The sequence below is a fragment of the Podarcis raffonei genome, chromosome 4, assembly GCF_027172205.1.
Source record: "Podarcis raffonei isolate rPodRaf1 chromosome 4, rPodRaf1.pri, whole genome shotgun sequence".
Classification (NCBI taxonomy): Eukaryota; Metazoa; Chordata; class Lepidosauria; order Squamata; family Lacertidae; genus Podarcis; species Podarcis raffonei.
The window spans coordinates 63,887,572-63,908,733 of record NC_070605.1 but is presented as its reverse complement, the minus strand read 5'-3'; the positions used below and the strand labels follow the sequence as shown (position 1 = coordinate 63,908,733).

Sequence of the window (21,162 nt, the reverse complement as noted above, 5' to 3'; positions counted from 1 at the left end):
TCTCAAACTTCAGACTTCTGTTTTCTTCCAAATTTGGAGAAAGCTTTGCCTAGCCAAGAAATCAGGAGGATAGTGCCTTGGAGAAGGATACACTGGCTGAAACTAAGGGCTGCTTATTGATTTTTCTACCCCCAATTTCAATCTCTGCTGTGCCTAATTTCTATGGGAAACATAAACCCTGAATATTTATCTGGAAAATGCTGTGATCTCACACCACTCAGAGATAGAGGTAGTGTGTAACAATACATTCCCTGTCAGAGACAAATAGGGGATTTTTGTGCTTAAGTGAATGGAGAACCCAGACCAGCTTGGTAGATTAGTGCTGCCATCCGGATAGTTTAGAGAACAGGAAATGACTAATTATGAATGAATTCCCTATCGGCAGAAATGCAAATATAGCAAAGACTTAGACGAACTTGTTATGTTGGTTGAATACCTAGCAACCCCAAAGACCAATGTAATTCATTACATTGGTGTTCATGTGACAAGCTAAACAAATTAGCTTCACCTTTGAAGTTGTAGGAGCAATACTTTTTTCAAAGAGTCTGCTTTGTCATAACAGCTGTGACCTAGTTGTAATGGCTCCTGCTTGCCTCTCACAGCATAGTTTTCTGAGTTGTATGACACACTTGCTGTTTCACCCCTGCAAGCTTTCCCTTACAGACACAATCACCTTGTACTTTGCTTTTGTTAATTATTTGCAAGAATGACTAACAAACAAGCAATTAGCCCATTATCTACAAAAATCCCAAAGTGATCAATAATGAGAGCTGCTCAGATTCTTGCTACAATTAGCATTAGAGCTGAAAAAAGGAAAGTTAAGACACTGAACTGTTTTGGTGGCATGCTTTGAATGCTGAGAAGATGTGAATTAAAGCAACTTGTATCCCACCCAGTATGTGTCAGACCCAGTTCCTTCCAAGGGAGAGGGTTCAGGGTCACAGCAAAGCAGGAAGTGGCCTTAATACAGGATACACAGCAGCAGTGCCCCCTAACTGTGCTTTTAAAAATCAATGGAAGCTTCTCCCAGCATGGAGATGAAGGGTCCATACGTTCTGTGACTAAATATTTCACAGCTCTATTTATATACAAGTGTGTTGATGGGGGAGAAGAAGAAGGGAATAGCAGCCAACACTATTTTTGATGTCAAATATGTTCTTGTGTATTCCTTCTGTTCCATAGAAACTTACTATGCAGAAGAACACAGGTTGACTTGATTCAAGCATCATGATCTTGGCCCAATAAACCATGGTTTATGGGACCCGTAACAAGCAGTGTGTCTGTACACTTCATCCTCATCCTTTCCTTCCATCACATGCCAAGCTTTGGGGAATATATCCCCATTTTTTAAACCTTGGTTTCCCGTAAAGTTTGAACTGGGCAGCTGTAGTTAAGGGTTCCTTCCAAAGTAGAACATGGAACCAGCATGAGATGTAGCCTTGTGCTACTCAGCCAGCACATTTATGGGACATGTAGAGAAAACGCATATTTAAGTGGTAGTGCAGTGTAGCAGAAGTGTAGTAGCAGTGTGGAAATACCTAGTGAGCTTTTGTGGGTCCATGTAAGAAATTGGTTATTTGTTAGGGGAGGGGAAAGTCTTCCCAAGCTACTCTGCTGGTCAATCAGATGCTAGTAGCGAACTTGCTGATACAGCTTTTGCATATCAAAGGGAAACGATAGATGATAGATAAATTAGATGATAGATAGATAGATAGATAGATAGATAGACAGACAGATGAAAGATAGATGGTAGGTAAGTAGGTAGGTAGGTAGACAGATATAGATAGATAAAATTATTATTGTGATTATTTTATTTTCATAACAAACAAATGGAATTCAAAGACGTATTTGTTCAGTAAATGTTTCTGATCAGAACAATGTGTGTCCCTATCTTATGTACATTGAGAGTGCTAGCATGATGTTACAAAAAATGAATACAACTCATTTTATGATAGAGCCTCTCTCCAAAATGAAGCTTGTGCCATTTGAGATCTCACTGCCTCCTCACTTCTGTTAACAAAAGTCATTAAAGGCGACCAAATGTCCAGAAAATTGTTGTTGTTGTTACCCTTCCCTCTCAGCTCCCAGCACTGGTTAAAACACAATGTTAGAAACAGTTTAAAACAACTTACAACCAGAAAAATAAGGAGGGTCTTAAAGATATATCTTCACTGTCAAAAGCTAGGGTAAAGTGGTGTGTCTTCAGCATTTGCCAAACACTATATAATGAAGATGCCAGATGAACCTCTGCAGGGAGGCAGTTCCACAATTTAGGGGCTGCCACAAAAAATGCCCTCTCCTGGGCCGCTACCCCTAAAGCTTCTGAGCATGGTGAAGAACCAAGATTACCCCTTCTGTAGATCTTAGTGTCCATGAGGGTCTGTAAGGAAGAAGGCAGTCATTCAGTTACTCAGTGCCTAAGTCATTTAGAACTTTATAAAGTAGTGTGAGCTCCTTGAATTGGGTCCAGAAACAACAGGCAACCAGTGCAGCTGTTTTAAATGGGGGCTATGTGAGATCTCAATGGAATGCCAGCCAATAATCTGGCCACTGCATTTCGGACCAATTGAAGTTTCCAAGTTGTCTTCAAAGGCAGCCCCATGTACAGCATGAGCTGCAGTAATCCAGTCCAGAAGTTACTAGAGCATGAAGTAAGCCAAGTCATTTCTGTCCAAATGTGGCTGGATCTGGAAAAATACACTCCTCGCCACCAAGGTCACCTGAATCTCCAGTGTAGGGGTGCCAAAGTGGGCCCCATACTATGGGTGCCCAGTGATGTGTGTGATGTGAAGTGATGTCATGGCGTCATGTTAGGTCACATTCACTGCAGCAGTGCCTGGGAGTCCCAGAAGTCACATGCGAGGCCCTGTGAGGCCTCGGATACCACCTCTGAGGCCCCGCAAGGCTTCACAAGGATCTGGAAGTCACATTGGAGGCCCCAGTGCTTCATGAGGCCCGAGAAGTTGTGTCAGAGACCCCGTGGTATGGGTGCTGAGAACCCACAACAACTTTTTGTGGGTTCCCAGACCCCCAGGGCCCCCTATAGTTGGCTTCAGTGCTCCAATGACAAGATTGAGTCCAGCCCATCGCCACATCCAATAGCTATTCTGTATCAATCCTCTCATCTCTTAGGAAATACTGCATTTTAATGCATTCCCCTCCACATCAGCTTTTATACAAACTGAGAAAAGAGCTATATAGGTACATTTTAAATTGGTAAAACAACATGTACGCAGCCTTAGTTCCCTCCATCTTACTTCAGCAGCACATTTATGCAGAAGCCATTCACCGCTATCATAGGTTTCTTGAAACATTTGACAGCAATCAAATGTTGTTATCACTCGACAACAACACCTGAACACTCTTGTCAACAGCCTTTGACTGTCAACAGCATTTAGAAAATTGACAGGATTCTGCTATTGATGCTTTCAGAATTTGACAGCATTCAACAAGATTAATTTAGACTTTTTAGAGCTGCTACATTTTTCAGTTACAACTACCTTTCCACCTAACTTTGTAGCACATGTCTATATAATTAACACATCTAGTCTACCACCAAGATCCTCAGATGGGGTAATTCTGGCGGTTCCCCATGCCCCTGAAATTCAGTTGGCCTTCACTTGGCACTGAGCTTTTAGTGTGTCATACCCTGCTCTAGGAAACTCTATTTTTATTCATATATATTGTATACCAAGTTGATATATTTTTATGGAGCTATTGATTCCAAGTATGCAAATAAGTAAATAAATAAATAAATAAATGAAATAACAATAACATTTTTGAATTTCAGATGATGAATATTAATAGTTTGAAATTCCAAAGCAACCAAAAAAATTCAAAGATTTTTACATTGGAAAAGAATTGTGACGATTTGGTTGCAACAAAAAGTTGCAATGTGGAGTTTTCCTGTTCACAGTACTTGCCAGTCTTCAATCATACTGCAATCCCCTCCCCCCCCCCCCATTTTCTATTCATCATCCAGCAGTCAGTTAGCATTCTCTGCCCACTGAGCACACCCTGATCTTATAGGATTGTTTTAGTTTTCCTGCCCACTGTAGGGTTTTTGTTTTTACTTTTTTTTTGTAGTTCTGCAACTCTTTGGGCTCTCCAAAGCCAGCTAATATCTTTTGTGTTAGATGGTGCTATACAAATGGCTGATTATAAGTTTGTTTGTTTGTTTATTGACTTACAATTTATTTATTGACATACTTTCAGACTAATTTCCATTCTCAGTGTTGCTCACACTTAAAGTCATATCCCATATCTAAAAAATGCAGAGACCATCATTCATTATCCTCTAACTGGAGAGCAAACTAAATACATGCAACATAACACAGAGAATAAAACAACCATGTCAATGTATATATGAAAATATAAAAACCATTGCAAAATAGCAGGAACAGACCAGACCAAAACAAGACCAATTAAAATCAGCCTAACAGTTGAAATAACACCAAAACCATGAGAGAACTGAATTTTTTCCCCCTATACTTACATAGGATATGTATTTAATTATGGGCAATGCTGAGAATAGAAATTAAATTGCAAATCCACATTCTTAGTGACCACTTACATTTATTGTATTGCTAATGCTAAGGAAAAGAGACCCTATCAAATGCTTTGGATGCGGAAGGTCTCAGGTCCCATTTCTGCCATATCAAGTTGAGAAGTAAAAGACCTCCTGCTGATAGCTGGAAGAGCCACTACGAGTCAAGAACAGGCAATACTTGACTTGGTGTAGTAATAATCTAATTTGATATCAGACAGCTTCCTACTTGGGTTCTGTACAAGATCCAACTCGTGGAGGGGGGAAGTTTAATAAAACATTCATGAATGTGGTATTTTACTTAAAAATGAGTAGAACATGATGGGTAAAACTTCAGGCTGTCTTGGAACATGACTTTATGCCAGCAGGAATAATTAACTTTAAGACTTTTATGTCAAGGTAAGGCATTCAGGGGAAACGAAAATTGCTGACATGAGTGAACAATAACTTATGCCAGTCTGGCCTTCACATCTCCTGTCATTGACTTTGATGTTGACTTCTAATAGACAAAAGGACTATAATAAACTGAACTCGGGCACACCATGGTTCAAGGATAGTGCAAGTAGCATATGTCAAGTGGAGGGGGAAGAGTCTCAAGTCAGCAGTGGTTGTAGGAGCAGCAAATGCAAATGAATTCTAAGGCTACAATAGATTGTAAGGACAAGATCCTATGATCACTGTGAGGGAGCCACAGGATAGTTCAGATCTTCCCAGCTAATACTGGAGACATAGCTTTAGTGTCAGAGTGGGGTATCTGATTCTGGTTCCTCCTTCCTCACCACCACTGAATCCTTTGAAGCCTTGGCTCAATCACCCAGTATCTTTTTTTTTTTCATAATATTTTATTAAGTTTTTCCATAATATCTCCAATCATACAATTTTAAACATCACATATTTTAACTTATTGGACCTCCCTCAACTCCTCTGACAATCATCCATGCTTAAATTCCTATCTACACATTCCTTAATTATAGTATCGCCTTTTAATACATTTTTCCGCAATCACCCAGTATCAGTAGGGCCACAAGGAGCCATACTGGAAGTGTGCTAGGCAGCCATTTTTATCCCAGGAATCCTAAGCCATCTCAGTCACCCAGCATGCCCTGAAGTTAAGGAGAAATCTCTCCTTTTCTAATGAAAATATGAACAAAAATTAAAGCAAAAGACAAATAGAGGAATACTAGATCATTTCTCAGCCCTGACTTCTGCCTTTCTGACTTGAGCCAATAGTCCATTGTTTATGATGGTAAAAATGATATTTGTATTCCCAATACAATGACCTCAGAATTGCAGCCTGTGGGAGTTTATCAACTATCCATTTCATAAAAATTATATACCGCTTGATACAATTAATTTTTTGCTCTGCAGGTGGTTTTACCCAAGTTTTGTTTTGACCTGAAAGAAACATTTCCAAATACAGACCCCCCATATTTAAACCACCCCAGGTTTTAAGCTGATGTGTTGTACGGCAATGGAAAAACCACTGATATAGGCATGCTAGCCAATAATTCAGCTGTAGGAAATTTAACTCACCCACAAATTGGTTTGCACAAAAAGAGCCATTCATTAAAGCTAAATTTCATTACATAATTAATTCTAAAGAAGCAGTTTAAATAAACAAGAAGCTCTAGTGAATTTTTCCATACACCTAGTTACCCTTTGAATGAGTAAACCAATGAAGCCGGGTGGGCGGGGGAGGGTGTTGCCATAAATTCATATAAAAAGAGTATAAATTATATGTTGCTTTCATGAAAGTGCAGGTGTGATCTTCTGTTCTCCTTCAAGTCAGTAAGCATGATTTTGTCTGATTAATTACTGCAACATCAGACCTATTTTTAAGGATAGAAATGTGCAAATACACTCTACAGCCTTTGATTTTTCTGCAAGACAAAAACTTCTGTTTGGAAAACAGCAAAAGCAGACAGAAGCAATATAATTTAAAGGTCAGGTAGTGGGGCTTGCACATGAAGATCTAAATTCAAATCCTTGGCTCACCATATGGATTATTTTGGAGCAAGTAAATATTGTTTGAGGCTCTATTTCTAATTTTAAATGCAAAGAATGATGTAATCAATAGAAAGCTTCTGAGGATAACCCCCAACTTTACCTTTTATGGTTATGTAGATCAGAGGGGCCAATATGGTACCCCAAAGAAGCTGCTGATTACAAGACCCCTCAGCCTCAGTCAGTATTGCTAATGGTTATGGGTGAGGGGAGTTTTAGTCCACAGAATTTGGAAGGCATCATACCTTTGAAATAGATTGTGGAAGGTTTTACACAGCAGCAGCTCCAGTCAAGCACTTCTCAGGCTTGCCCTTGGTAGCCAAAGTGTTCCTGCAAGCAGGAACATCATAAGGGGAGCCCAAAGATTTGCAGAAGTACAAAGAGGTCATCATGATGAATCCCATACTTGCCCTTTCTCTGATGGTTTCTCTGGCCCTTTTATACCCCAAAACAAACATCAGAGAAGGAATCCAGGTGCCCTTTCCCATCTCTTTCTGGACCCCTTTACAACTTTCCCCAGCAGACGGCCACACCCTCTCCAATCCCCTTTGTTTTGAATTGCATCTATAGAGAAATGCCCCAACTTCTTTCTTCTGAAGCCTACATAGATTTCCTACAAACAGCCACACAAGTGTTTCATACTACAGTGGTACCTCGGGTAACAGACGCTTCAGGTTACAGACTCCGCTAACCCAGAAATAGTACCTTGGGTTAAGAGCTTTGCTTCAGGATGAGAACAGAAATCGTGTGGTGGTGGCACGGTGGCAGAGGAAGGCCCCATTAGCTAAAGTGGTATCTCAGGTTAAGAACAGTTTCAGGTTAAGAACGGACCTCCAGAACGAATTAAGTTCTTAACCCGAGGTACCACTGTATGCTTACTATTTCATATTGTTTTATACTACAGCAGCCATGGCTCAGACCAGAAGTAGCCAACATGTTGAACTACCGCTTCTATCATTCCTGACCAAGCGAGCTGGGGCTGATGGGAGTTGGAGTTCAACAATATTTCTCACTCTTCTGGAAGTAATTGTGGACATTGTAGAAATCACCCAGTCCACAGCCCCCTCCCCTCTCCACTGCCATGCCTTGGCAAAAAGGGATTTTAAAAACCCATTTGATTCAAAGGTTAATTAGCTCTTCTAGCTCCAGTAGGACAGAACTTACCCAGTGCTCCCAAGGACTCAACACACTTCTGCTTTGTTTTAAGGGCAGGTGTACTTTTCTCCTCCCTCCTTCTCTCCACTTCTAGCTTCTGCCCGCGTTTCTTTGGGGCTTTTTAGAATAGTTAGGGAATCTTTTACTCTTTAATCGAGGTATGTATTGTAGTTTGCTACCTGCTTGGTCTGCAACTTTGCTGTCTGTAGCCATATTTTTATATATTCTGTCGCTAATTTTTCATGTAATAAGCCCAACTTTCTTTATTTCTTTATGTGAAATCTTCTTGTGGGCATAGGGTTAAAAGTTAGCATATGTCCATAAAAAGCACACGCCATAATTCTAGCAAAAGAACCTAAACCTCCCAGCAGTGTGTATATGAACATATATGAGTGCTGGCTGCAAACATGTGAGTCCAGGTATACAGTGTACACTGCCCTGATATGAATGAATGAACAAACCACATTGACCATTCTTGCCTCAGAATATCAAGCTGAGGGGAAAGTTTTGATCAGAGCTATGTTAGAACCTATTTGTTGTAGCAATTGCAAAATTTATAGATGGTTATAGCCATCCAAAATGGAATGCTTGTCAATAACCTTCTGGATCTCAACTGTTGCAGAAAAATGTATTTGACTTTGACTACAAAAGGTCACTCAATGTTTCCATTGTCATCTTTCCAATGCAGCCTGCTTAACTAAAATGCCAATGTGGAATCCATGACTGTCCTTGCTTTAGTTGTTTCTGCTAACACATAAATGGTCTTGGGTCAATAGATCAAAAACAATGTAACTTAAAGCCGATTCCATGGATTACTGTAAATACATGTTTGTACAACGTGCTCAGGAAAATGCCAGGGGGGTTAGATGCTGTGGCAGAAGGTGGGAAATAATTTCCCTGAATAATAGGCAATACCTCAGAGGCTCTTCACCTTCTAACAATTAAATAAATGCAACAGCAGCAGCCACATTTGAGAAATAATCAAATATTTAAAAGGTTAATGTGAAGAAACTATTTTTATGACGAGCAATTTAAACGTTAAAGGTTGTTCTGTTATGAACACTGTTGGGATTGCAAATAGTTTACTGCATGAAGGTTTTATTCCTAACTGAAGCCAGAGAAATACATTGTGCCGGGGTTCACCTGGCAGTCTGCCAGGAAGCAATTAAACTGATACTGTTGCTAAGGAGATGACTATGTAAACAGTGGGACTTCGGTTATGATAGTTTGTGAAAAGAGTCAGCATTTACATGAGTCAGGTTGTGATTGGTCAGCATTTCATTCAAATGTATTGAGTCATATTTAAAGGCCAATGAGGTTTCAGTATTCCCCTGAAAAACTGGTGATTGGTTGGAGGGTTCTGACTGGAAAGAATAAAAGGGCAGGCTGAGCAATGTTGGGGACAGTTGGGTACATGGTGGGGGAAATATGAAGAGATTCACTGAATCTCAAGCAGCAAGATTTGAGATAGTCTGAAGGGGAGGGCAGCAGCCACAGTGGGGCGGGGACAACAGCTGGCATCCAGAGGTGGGCAGAGAAAGCTAATGGGCTAATGGGCAATCTTTTAAAGCTAAAAGCACTGAAAGAAGAAACAGAGGGAGAGAAGATTTTATTAAGAGGGAGAACTGAGGCCGGAGTGTTGGAAGTTGCTGGTTAACCTGAAGAAACAGCTAGTCCCTGGTCAGACATAAGAGTACTAAGAATTGAAGTCTGTGGGGGGAGAGAAACCCAACCATGAAGAATACTTCTGTAAAGTTCTCTATGATTTAACAGGGGTGTATATAAAAAAGTTCATTGTCCAATGGTTTAGTACAGAGCTGGGAACTAGAGCAAGTCTCTAAATAACCTCATTTAACCTTTTTAAAACAGCAGCAACATCTTTAAGCTATTATCAAGCTATGCATTGTTATAAAACCAATTTGCAAATAACCCTTATTCCATCAATTTAAGTAAGCTTTAAGAAATTATAATATTTTGGTTTGATTTCTGAAAAAATAATAGTCTCCTGGTCCCTTTGTCCAAAGTCTATACTCAGCTGTCATATGCAATAAAAGGATAACAAAGGTATTTTATTTTTTTTAAATGGTGGCAGTAGGAATATAATAGCCCCAAGGAACGGTCTTCTCCTAGCTATTGTATTAGTGGTGTTTTGTGTTTTATTGTTGTACATCACCCTGATTTTTTTAATATATGGTGGTATAGAATTGCTTAAATAAATAAATAAGGGGTCGGTGAACACAATGGTACCTCTGGATGCAAATGGGATCCGTTCCGGAGCCCCGTTCGCATCCTGAAGCGAATGCACCCCGCGTCTGCGCGTGCCACAATTTGCAGCTTCCGTGCATGCGTGTGACGTCATTTTGAGCATCTGCGCATGCACGAGTGGTGAAACCCGGATGTAACGCGCTCTGTTACTTCCGGGTCACCGCAGAGCGTAACCTGAAAACACTCAAACTGAAGCACATTTAACCCGAGGTATGACTGTATTCCAGTTTTAGTTTCTCTCTCTCTCATTTTTCCTGTCTGAAATTCTATTCTCTACATTTTCACATCAGTTTACTTTTTTTTTTAAGTTCTCATTAATATTCCAAAGCATTTCCATTTTTCTTTGCAATTTCCCCGTTTCAGAATCTCCTATGAGAGAATGAGTACCTGAAGATGTCTGTGTGGTCTGAAATAGTTCACGGCTACCCTAATATGCCTAAGATGGACAAGCATTTGCTTGGCCCTGAAGGAACATGCTTCATATTCCTAGAGAAGTGCTTCAGTTTCCTTCCTTGAAAAATTCAGGAGTAGGCTAAAGAACATTGGACCACTCTAACCCCATTTATTAAAATGAAAGAATCATTCAGTTAATTCTGAGCATTGAATGGACGACTATAAAAGCTCTATAATAAAACACTAATATTCTTCCATTCATCTTGATTAATGCTTATGTTTACATACCTTTTCTCCATTAAAGTATACTGCAGGATGGGGTGGGGGGAAGCATGCACAGCACATCATTAATCAGGTTGTCATGTAGACAATATCATGACTTAGACAAACATGACTACAAATCAGATTCCTTCATACTTTGGGTTAAAACACAAGAGTGTCATAGATTTGCAGAGATCAGTCAACTTGACGGATGTTGTTATGACCCATAATAATGTTGTCCATTACAGGAGCTAAAGAGGCAGTTGCATCATTTATAAAAGGCATGCAATTTGTGTGATGGTAGTACTAATGGTGCACAGTAACTCAAACAAATGAGTAGTGTGATTTAGGGAAACCATCAAGCAACTAATAAATCAGCAATACAACCTTTAATTCAGAAGCCTGATTTGTAAATCAGTCAGCTCAATTTTAAACATGCATGATTTATATAACAATCTAATGATTTATTAAGGTTATTGGTTGCCCTGTTCAGAAAATTAAAATAAAAAAGTTACCAAACACTATAGAAAGATACAGAAGACTAAATTTTAGGAAGTGACGCTGAAAGTTAAATGTACAATAGTTGCATTCATATATGTAAACAAGGATAGCGCAATCTTTGGCTGCAGTTCATTTCTGGGCTCAATTCAAGGTGCTCACATGAGTGTATTAAGCCCTAAATGACTTAGGCCTCAGATATATGAAAGACCATTCCCATCCCTATCGACCTCTTAGTAGTTCCATCAACCTTAGATGTGTGGGGAAGGGTGATGCAGAAGAAGATTTTCTCTGCAGCAGGCCCTAAATTGTTCAACTTCCTCTGTAGAGAAGTGCATCTAGCATCTTCATAGAACACTTTTCACCATATGCTATTTTGGCCTTTGGCAGTGAAGGTATTTTGCTGTTTGTGACCCACCTCCTTTGTTGAATTCATTTTGCCAGGGCTTTTTTTACAGCTGGAACTCAGTTTCATCACCTCTCAGGTGGGCGCCATTGCCATTCTAAGAGAACAAAGAAGGTGTTCATGTTGAGTTCTCGAAAAAAAGCACTGCATATTGATCTATTCCATTTTGAAATGGTTTTATGCAGTGCTTTTCCCCCTTAAAAATGTTTAGCGGTACCCTTATTTTCCTACTCATATTGAAATACTGCCCCTCAATGAGGCCAAACTTAGAGTCACAAAATGTTGAGGGGTATGCATACCCCTTCGTCTCCCCAGAAAAAAGCACTGGTTTTATGTGTTTTTAAATTGCAGTGGTTTTCATCTGCTTCAATATTGTGTTTTCTGGTGGTTAACCTGCCTTGGTAAAGGGTAGGTAATCAATCTTATAATGAGGGATGCAGGTGGCGCTGTGGTCTAAACCACTGAGCCCCTTGGGCTTGCTGATCAGAAGATCGGCAGTTCGAATCTGCGTAATGAGGTGAGCTCTCTTTGCTCTGTGCCAGCTCCTGCCAACCTAGCAGTTTGAAAGCACACCAGTGCAAGTAGATAAATAGGTACTGCTGCAGTGGGAAAGTAAACAGTGTTTCTGTGCACTCTGACTTCTGTCATGGTGTTCTGTTGCGCCAGAAGCGGTTGCGCCAGAAGCGGTTTAGCCATGCTGGCCACCACGACCCGGAAAGCTATTTGTGGACAAATGCCAACTCCCTCAGCCTGAAGTGAGATGAGCGCCACAATCCATAGTCGCTCTTGACTGGACTTAACCGTCCAGGGGTCCTTTACCTTACCTTATAAAAAAATGAATGAAGAAATGAATGAACTATCATCTGGGACAAATGTGTGAGTCACTAGATGCTGTGAGGTCTATCAGTATAAGTGGCTCGCTTTTTAGAAGAATCTGATTAATGTGGAAAGCACTGAAGATGTTAAAAGAGCACCACTAGTGGGGAGATGCAATGTCATCTCCTCACCAACTTCCACAGTCACACGCCACTGAGCAAAGTTGTCGCCAGCTCTTTTGTGCCTGGCATGAAGTTTCTATGAATGCTTACAGAAGTTTTTCTTTTATTATCTTTAGATCCCAGTTTTTCAAAAAATATTGCAAGTGTCTGCAAAGTCAAATAAAAGCTGAATCACATCTATGTGAACCTTCAAGTGTGTCTACAAATAGATGGCACATTTGGTCTATACAGGGGCATGAGCACGCATGCAAGTCATGCACACCCTTGTGTGTGCATTTGTCCATACACTGACACTTCATCCTCCCCCTATTTATAGTGATGCTTTCCAACCATAGTGGTAGGTGGTACTTCTGCTGTCGCCTGCCCTCAATTACTACTACCCCATCCTCTATTACCTCCACTATTATTATTTTTATCAACTGAGCATGTGTGCAAGTATTTCTCTAACTGTGTGAATGCACTATGGATGTTATATACATAGTTATAAGGCCTGGTGTGTTTTACATTTTACTTTCTGTGTAAATTCTGCATTGCTTTAAAAATGCCTGTAGGATTAGATTTTGATCTAATCTACGCCAGCATGAATAAGATATTATTCCATTTTAGAATGGAATGTGTGCTGTGGTGGCATTCTTTCACAGCATTCCTTGTGTGTCCTCAACACAATATTTTAACTGAGGCTTAGCATATTTTATGATCACATTTGATCCAAATTCCTTTCCATATTTTAATTCCATTGAAACTATAATGTATTCAGGGAAACCAGGGGTTGTGTCTTTAGCATTTCATGCCATCGACAATTCATTAGAAATCCCAACAGAAACCAGACAGCATTCTGTCTTCAAAAAATCTAAAATAATGCATAATATGACCCCCCAACTGATTTGCCAAAGTAACACAATGAATAAGGACTTCCGTGGTTTGGCACTAAATGAATGCACTGCTTTGAATGCTATCCAAAAGCTTCCTTGCACATATTTTTTTGAGAAAATAAATGAATAAATAAATGGTCCCATAATGTAATCAGATGAGATCAAGAGAAAAGACACCAGCACAAAAGAAGATTAAAATTCAGTAGAGCATTAGTCTCTTAATGTCAGGTTTGTGGGTTTGAGCCTCACATGGGCAAAAGCTTCCTGCACTACAGGGGTTTGGACTAGATGACTCTCGTGGTCCCTTCCAACTCTACAATTCTATGATTCTGTATTGAAATGAGAGGTCTTCCATGGCATATAAGGAAGAAAAACCCACAATCAGCCAATTGCTACTTTCACACTCAAGGTAATGTGAAAGTTAGCATCCCTATTGTAACATTTTATTTGACATTCAGTAATATGAATTAAGGGACGCGGGTGGTGCTGTGGTCTAAACCACAGAGCTTAGGGCTTGCCGGTCAGAAGGTCGGTGGTTCGAATCCCCGCGACGGGGTGAGCTCCCGTTGTTTGGTCCCAGCTCCTGCCCACCTAGCAGTGCGAAAGCATGTCAAAGTGCAAGTAGATAAATAGGTACCGCTGTGGCGGGAAGGTAAACGGTGTTTCTGTGCGCTGTTCTGGTTTTGCCAGAAGCGGCTTAGTCATGCTGGCCACATGACCCGGAAAAACTGTCTGTGAACAAACGCCAGCTCCCTCGGCCAATAGAGCAAGATGAGCGCCGCAACCCCAGAATCGTTCGCAACTGGACTTAACTGCCAGGCGTCCTTTACCTTTACCTTTAATATGAATTAAAATCTGCTACAAAACTAATATATTTGACATGTTGAATTACAATGCTATCCACATACTAAAACACACACACATACACGAACGATGTGTGTTATGCATTGAACACGTTAAAAGGGCAATGCCAGAATACATGGAGCATAAATCTAAGTTCATTAAAGTGATTGAATAAATCACAGTCCCGGTATTCATCTGGGAAAAAGAAAATGTAAGTCTGTACAACAACATTCTGTAAAGAACTAGCTCCACAAAGAGCTCTGGGTCCCACAACAGTAGCTAATCTTATGTCATTCGTTCTACTAGATTTTGTCACCTGCATCTTTTGGCGTTCTGGTCTTTTTTAATATTCTGCTTTAAAACAAAATCAGAAAGCTGCACTAAGGTAATGCACATTTTGTGCCAAGGGGAGCTGATTAGTGCCACCTAGATATGTAATTCATGTGCAACATGTTTGCACATTGTTGTTTCTGGAAAGTTACTCTGCTTCCGCCTGTCTTGGCTAGGTGCAAAGAACTGTGAACGCCACTGAAGGAGCTTCCTCCACCCACTAGAGATGTTTTACAGCTATGCACTCCAATCAGTGGCTTTCAAGCTCTCAGCAGACATCACCACTTTTCAAACTTATCTCTTCAACAATATGGCCTGGAAACATCTTTTTAAAAAGAAAAAGAACAGATGTAAACTGAGCTTCAGCATGTTGACTTATGCACTCATCATTTTGACAGTTCTGCATATATACTTACGGTGACCTTTTATGATGCATTAACTAAAAGCAACACTTTCCCTTCCTACGTTTAAGAAATTGCTACTCTTTGTGAACCCCTAAAGAGATGCATGGCAAAATGACACGGTACAAGTTTTACACTTCATCACTTCATCAGAATAATAAAATGGAGCAGCAGGCTTTCAGCCAGTATTTGCTCTCCCAAGGCTACATCTCCCTGCGTTGCTGACTCATCTTCACTATTAAGTAGATGGACACAGGAGCTCTTTATTGTCAACGTATTATCAGAAACATTTAGAAGCCACTTAAGAAAGTGCAATAAATTTTGAATTTCTAATTTAAAAAATGAGCACGAGGCTTCTCAGAATACGAAATGTGAGAGGAGGAGATCACTTGTTTTAATGGTCTCATATCTATGCCCTACTTTTCTGGCTTGCTAGCACTCCTATATTGCTTGAAAAAGAAAAACAAGGTGAAGAGGGCTCCGTTTACCTGGAATCCTACTGGGTATGGCAGCAAAACAACATCAAAGAAGTGCATTTAGACAGAGAAATGTGATGGAAACACACTTTATTTTTCATTAAAGTGCGATTGCTCTGCTTGTGGCTTTTTGCACATTTGGATGCAATGGTCATACACCTGATATCCTGGGGATCTTCACCTCTACATTCGCAATTAATGGAAATTCGGTCATTCACTGCCCTTGAGATCATATCCAAGTCCTTTAGAGATAGTAGACTCAAGGCCTTCAGAATTGGAAGCTTGTCCATGTAAAATCCAGCTTACTAGGAAAGATCAAAGGTCTATTCTGCCCAGCACTTGTCACTTGCAGCATCATTGCCAGCTGCTCAAGAAATATGGGATCTGCTATAAAGATGTGGCAGACTGGTCTCAGTTCAATTTTGAGGTGAGCAATCCTAATCAAACAACGACACTCCTTGAGGTGGGCTTGATGTTTGAAAGAATGCAAAAAGAAGCTTTTTCTCCACCCCTCTCCAATTCAGCATGGTACACAAAGGGGGAAAGTTTCCTTGGACATCATGATAGGGTAGCAGGCAGAGGCTCCAAATACAGTATCAAAGAGGCTCTGTGGCAGCCTATTGCCTCTTTTTCTTCCACCTAAGAACAAGTTGATTGAAATACAGTGGTACCTCTGGTTACGTACTTAATTCGTTCTGGAGGTCTGGTCTTAACCTGAAACTGTTCTTAACCTGAAGCACCACTTTAGCTAATGGGGCCTCCTGCTGCTGCCGCGCCACCGGAGCACGATTTCTGTTCTCACCCTGAAGCAAAGTTCTTAACCCGAGGTACTATTTCTGGGTTAGGGGAGTCTGTAACCTGAAGCATATGTAACCCGAGGTACCACTGTACAACTCTCATCAATCGCTGGTGGAAAATCCCTATCCACATGATCCCAGGTGGAAGGACATACTGCAATGTCAATATACTGGCAATATTTTGTTCAGTTTTCAAATAAGCATTTCTTGTAACACTTCAGGAGCCACCAGCTACTACCCCATCCTGAACCCCCTGGTAAATTTTTCCTTGTGGGGATCTAGACAGCCTGGCAGGTAGGGTGCATATGGAAATAGACTGAGACTCACTCAAGGTGGGCTGTCCTACCCACCCAGACAACAAGTTGAGCAGGAGTGCTTACCTGTGAATACAGAGGTGGCCACTGAAGGGATGTCAAGGGCAGTCCTCTATCTGAAGGTGTTATGTGTTAGAATGGCTTTCTTGTACAAGCCCAGTGTGAATATAAAGGACCTCAAGAAGAGAGAGCAGATACCATGAAGCTGCCATCAATTGTTAGCACCTGGATAAGAGAATGAGTAGAATCAGGTCACCTGGCCACAGTCATTTCACCCAGGTGAAGAAAACAAAACTTTGATAAGAGCTGTTGATTTGGAAATGAAGCAGCTCAGATGGGGAGCTTATATAGGAGCTAGAGGCTTAACCCCTTCCTGGCTTTCAGTCAGGTCCTAATCTGAGATGGTATTTCCCATTAGCTTCCCCTTCCTCACTGGCAGCTAATTAAGCCCTTTGATGGTGGTGGTTCTGCCGTGTCTGCCTGGCTCACCACTTCCCCTGCTCCTGTAGTCATGGGGTTGGCCAGTTAAGAATCCAGCCAGCTGGTGTGGGGACCTCTAGTCCTGGGACAAGGATGTCCACATCTGATGGCTTTCCAGGGTGATGGGGAGACTTGCTAGAGGGTCCCACCCCTCGTCTAACGAGACCTCAAGGTCAAGCTCTGAACCCTATCAGCAAAATCCCCATTCTTTTAAGAAGCTAAATGGAACAGTGGGCATTCAAGAAGAAGCTTGAACAAAGGATGGGAGGGAGTTTTATAAAACTTTTATAAGCAAATTGCAACACACACAGAGAGCATGGAACTTTCATGAAATAATCACCATAAGATTCTGGGTCATGGCAGCTGTTTAGGAACTTGCTGTTAATCAGATTTAAAAGAGTACTTGTTAATTGGTTGAAGGCTATATAAATGTAATAACGATAGTAGTGCTGTTAGAGTAGGCATTCTCTTCCCTTAATGCCAGTCTCTTACAACAATGAGAATGAGAATCAGCCAAAAAAGAAGAAGAGAGGTTATCATACAAACTCAAAGAAGCTTATTAAGCAAGGTACTACTCACAAAGGACTAACCGGAGGTACAAATTTATTACATGAAATATTCAAAGACTGAGAGCACTGTGGGCAAATTCCACTTAACTCTGTAATTTTTACAGGCCAATATTCTTTCTTCAGAATGTTACTTATGTAATAATTCTCCCAGTGCACCACTAATGATTTTAGAATATTGGTTTTTTAAATACTTATTAAGCTATTTGGATGATTTCCTAAATATTAGTTTGCTAAATTGTCTACTTTTATTCTTTTTCTTTTTCTGGGACAGCACAAATGTGGAACCAGAAAATAGGATAGCTGTAGTAGTGCAATCCTATACATGACTCCTCAGTGACACTGAATGAGGATTACATTCAGGTAAGTGGTGTTAGGGTCTCCCTCCATCAATTCCTTTTATTTATCCGCTCGGAAGAACGTCAATTGAAGGTGTGGGGAACCTGTGGGCCTCCAGATGGTGTTGGACAGCAGCTCGCATCAGCCTCAGCCAGGATGGTCATAGGGAAAGGATGATAAGCATCACTTTCAACTGCTCTCACATTCCCCTCTGAGCATGTGGGGAATGTTAGATCAGCTTACTGAAGGGAGATGTGATACAACAGTGAGGTGGGGGCTGTGTGAGTGGGATGGGACCATTGGATTGGCTTCAGGAATATGCCCTTGCAGCCACAATTTCACCACTGCCTCATCCTTCCCCCTCCTGGTGAATGAAAGCGATGTTGCTGCCAGAGGCTATTGCTATGGCACTGGCCCACTGGTCATTCTGTTCCTGTGTTAGGCTGATAGTTTAGGAGTGGCTGGATGTTTGTAGGCCATGCTTCGTTCTAAGTGTAGAACCAATGAAATGTGACAAGAATAAATGAAAAGTGAACAGTTTCCAAGACTTTACAATCTCAAAAGATTGTCAACAGCAACAGAATAGTAGCACAGTAGGTGCAGAACAAGTTCTTGTTTAGTAAAAACAGCAAGAGCGAGATGTACAAACACCAGGTTGACTTCTACCCTTGGCTATGCTCCATGGCCCAGTGGTGTGCCAATCACCACAAAGAACTGAACAACCACAGCAAGATGTCTAACGTTCTGGCTTAGGCAAAGGGACGGATGCTGCGGAGCTTTAATAGTGAGCAATAGCAAACACAACAGGGAAACTGACACTGATGATCTAAACATTGAGGAGACTGCTGGGGTTGGAGTGAACTGTTGTTCAGTCAAGCTCACAACTTGTGAAGTGGGTGTGAAACAGCAGCACTATTCAAATACTAGAGTGAGGAGGAGACCTACAACTTGCAGAAGAAGCATTTGGAAAGAACAGCCTGGGACAAGAATTAAGTCTGGGAAAATGGTGACTATGTACTGCTTCACCACCACTATATGGCTACAAATGGGGTGGGAAGCTGCATTCAGATTGTGGAGAACTGCAACAAATCCAAATTCTCTGGCTTGAGTATAACACACATCGTCATTGAAAGCACACAGTTGTGATGGACACACATGTAAAAAAAATTGTACAGGTTGTTGTAAAGACCCATTGTATGCAGCCTTGTACTAGTAATTAAATCCTATCTCTGCTGTTCCTGAAACTCGAGCACATAGTCGAGCTCTTAGGCTCCCTGACTCAATTCATTGCTACAGCTAATGCAAACAGAGTATGTCCTGCCACTCTACATGGTTCATTGCTAATGAGAAGGAGTTGCCTAACCTCTTGTAAAATTAGTAGTTGCACCAATTTTAATCAAGTCAGGAATTAGCTAGTCTGATTTACATTAACACAAGCATGCCACATGGGTATGTCATCCCAAAAACAGAATGTGGAGGAGCACCCACAGATTTCATGTTCTCAGTAGTAACCCAACAGCTAGAATAACGTGTTTATTGATTGATTTGATTTGATTTGATTTGCATACCACCCTTCATCCAAAGATCACAGGGCAGTTCACAACATAAAAATACAAAATGAGAACACAAAATAAAGAATAAATCAAGAACAAAAACCAAAACAACCCAATAAGCTCCTCCCACAAGGCTTAGCCAAAGGCCTAGTTAAAGAGAAACATTTTCATCTGGCACCTAAAGCTATGTAATGAAGGTGCCAGGTAAGTCTGGCACTTAGGCCATCGGAAACCAGCCCTTGTAGGCATGTATCCTAAAATCAAGGCTTCTTGCTATACACAGTAAAGCTTTTGCCATTCCTTCCAGCTACAGCCTCAACTCATCTGTGCCCAAGCATTTGGAGTTGGAGGGAACAGGAGGAAGTTCTGGTGTGTACATAGAAGCATTTATGTTACTACATGACTCTGAGCCTACTTACTTGGGTATATGATCAACTGAACATAGTGGAAATACAGCCAAGTAAACATACATAAAATTGGACCATAAGATCCAGTGTGGTGTAGTGGTTAGGTCGCTGGGAGACCAGGACTTAAATCCCTACTTGGCCATAATGCTCACTAGTGACCTTGGGCCAGTCATAATCTCTCAGCCTAACCTACCTCATAGGGCTTGTTGTGGGAGGGAGGGAGGGGGCTGAGGAGAAGGAGAGCTATGTATACCACCTTGAGCTCCTTGGAGGAAAAAGTGGATTAGAAATGCAACAAATAAAGCAGTAAATAAAGAAGGGGTTTGCTCACATGCCATTGTTCATTCATTCATTCATTTATATGCTGCTTACTGTCCAAACAATAAATGGCCAGCTTTTTCTTATTTCTAAGAAGATGATGCAAGATAAAAGGAAATGTCTTTGCTATGTATTTCATTTCTGCTTATTTTCATCAGTAACCTCTTAGAAGAAGTCACTCTGTGATTGACTTGGACATTAAAAAGTCTGCCAGAAGACTTGATATACCCTTTGTTAAAAGGGTGGAGCTGTCAAATATTCTGCTTGCAGTCTTTCTATTCTGCTACATAGAGACTGAGGTGGTTGAACTGCCAAAGGCTAGACTTTCAGTCCTTGGTCATTCACGATCCATAATTTATTTTTTATTGTGTTATAATTTCATCATGTTATGCATCTCATTACGACCACGTTGTTGTTGTTTAGTCATGTCCGACTCTTCGTGACCCCATGGACCAGCACATGCCACTAATTACGATCACTAATAACCACCAATAATCAAATGTAGCTACAATACATTGTCCAGTCACTCAAAAACAAACATGTAACCAATTACATGTTCAGAAATAGCTTTTATTTATTTATTTATTTATCCACCCAACATCTAGCATTCAATCATATCTTGATATCATTCACACTTCTCTTGTCACTAACATTAAATCTACTATATATCAGCATCCAAATGCTCTGCATTAGCAGTGTTCATATTGGACGGTATTTGGCTCAAATTAGCAGCCAAAATGACATATTAGACACACAGTCAGTTTTTTGACAATAACTGGCAACTGACATGCTGTACATGTCAACATTCAACTGTATCTGATAGGCAGTATTCAATTTTTTTGACATAACATGACCTTAGGCTTTCAGTTGACAATCCTTATTTGACAATATTTGATAAGTGACATGCAGCAGCAGCACTTAAAAGTATATGACATGCAGC

The 21,162-nt window shown here is 40.7% G+C and overlaps 2 long non-coding RNA genes across 4 annotated transcripts; one reads left to right on the top strand and one right to left on the bottom strand.

The window, feature by feature from the left end:
• The first annotated feature begins 9,267 nt into the window (after positions 1-9,267).
• On the top strand, positions 9,268-10,620 carry LOC128412372 (uncharacterized). Of its 2 annotated transcripts, none has more exons than XR_008330068.1 (2): positions 9,268-9,454; positions 10,334-10,620. It is a non-coding gene; the product is annotated as an uncharacterized LOC128412372 (long non-coding RNA). The 2 variants fall into 2 exon arrangements; XR_008330069.1 differs by lacking the exon at positions 9,268-9,454 and adding an exon at positions 10,045-10,180.
• A 4,913-nt stretch (positions 10,621-15,533) lies between these two features.
• On the bottom strand, positions 15,534-19,991 carry LOC128412371 (uncharacterized). Of its 2 annotated transcripts, none has more exons than XR_008330066.1 (3): positions 19,917-19,991; positions 16,626-16,784; positions 15,534-15,885 (listed from the first exon to the last, which is right to left on the bottom strand). It is a non-coding gene; the product is annotated as an uncharacterized LOC128412371 (long non-coding RNA). The 2 variants fall into 2 exon arrangements; XR_008330067.1 differs by having other exon boundaries at positions 15,534-15,835.
• Between the last annotated feature and the right edge of the window lie 1,171 nt (positions 19,992-21,162).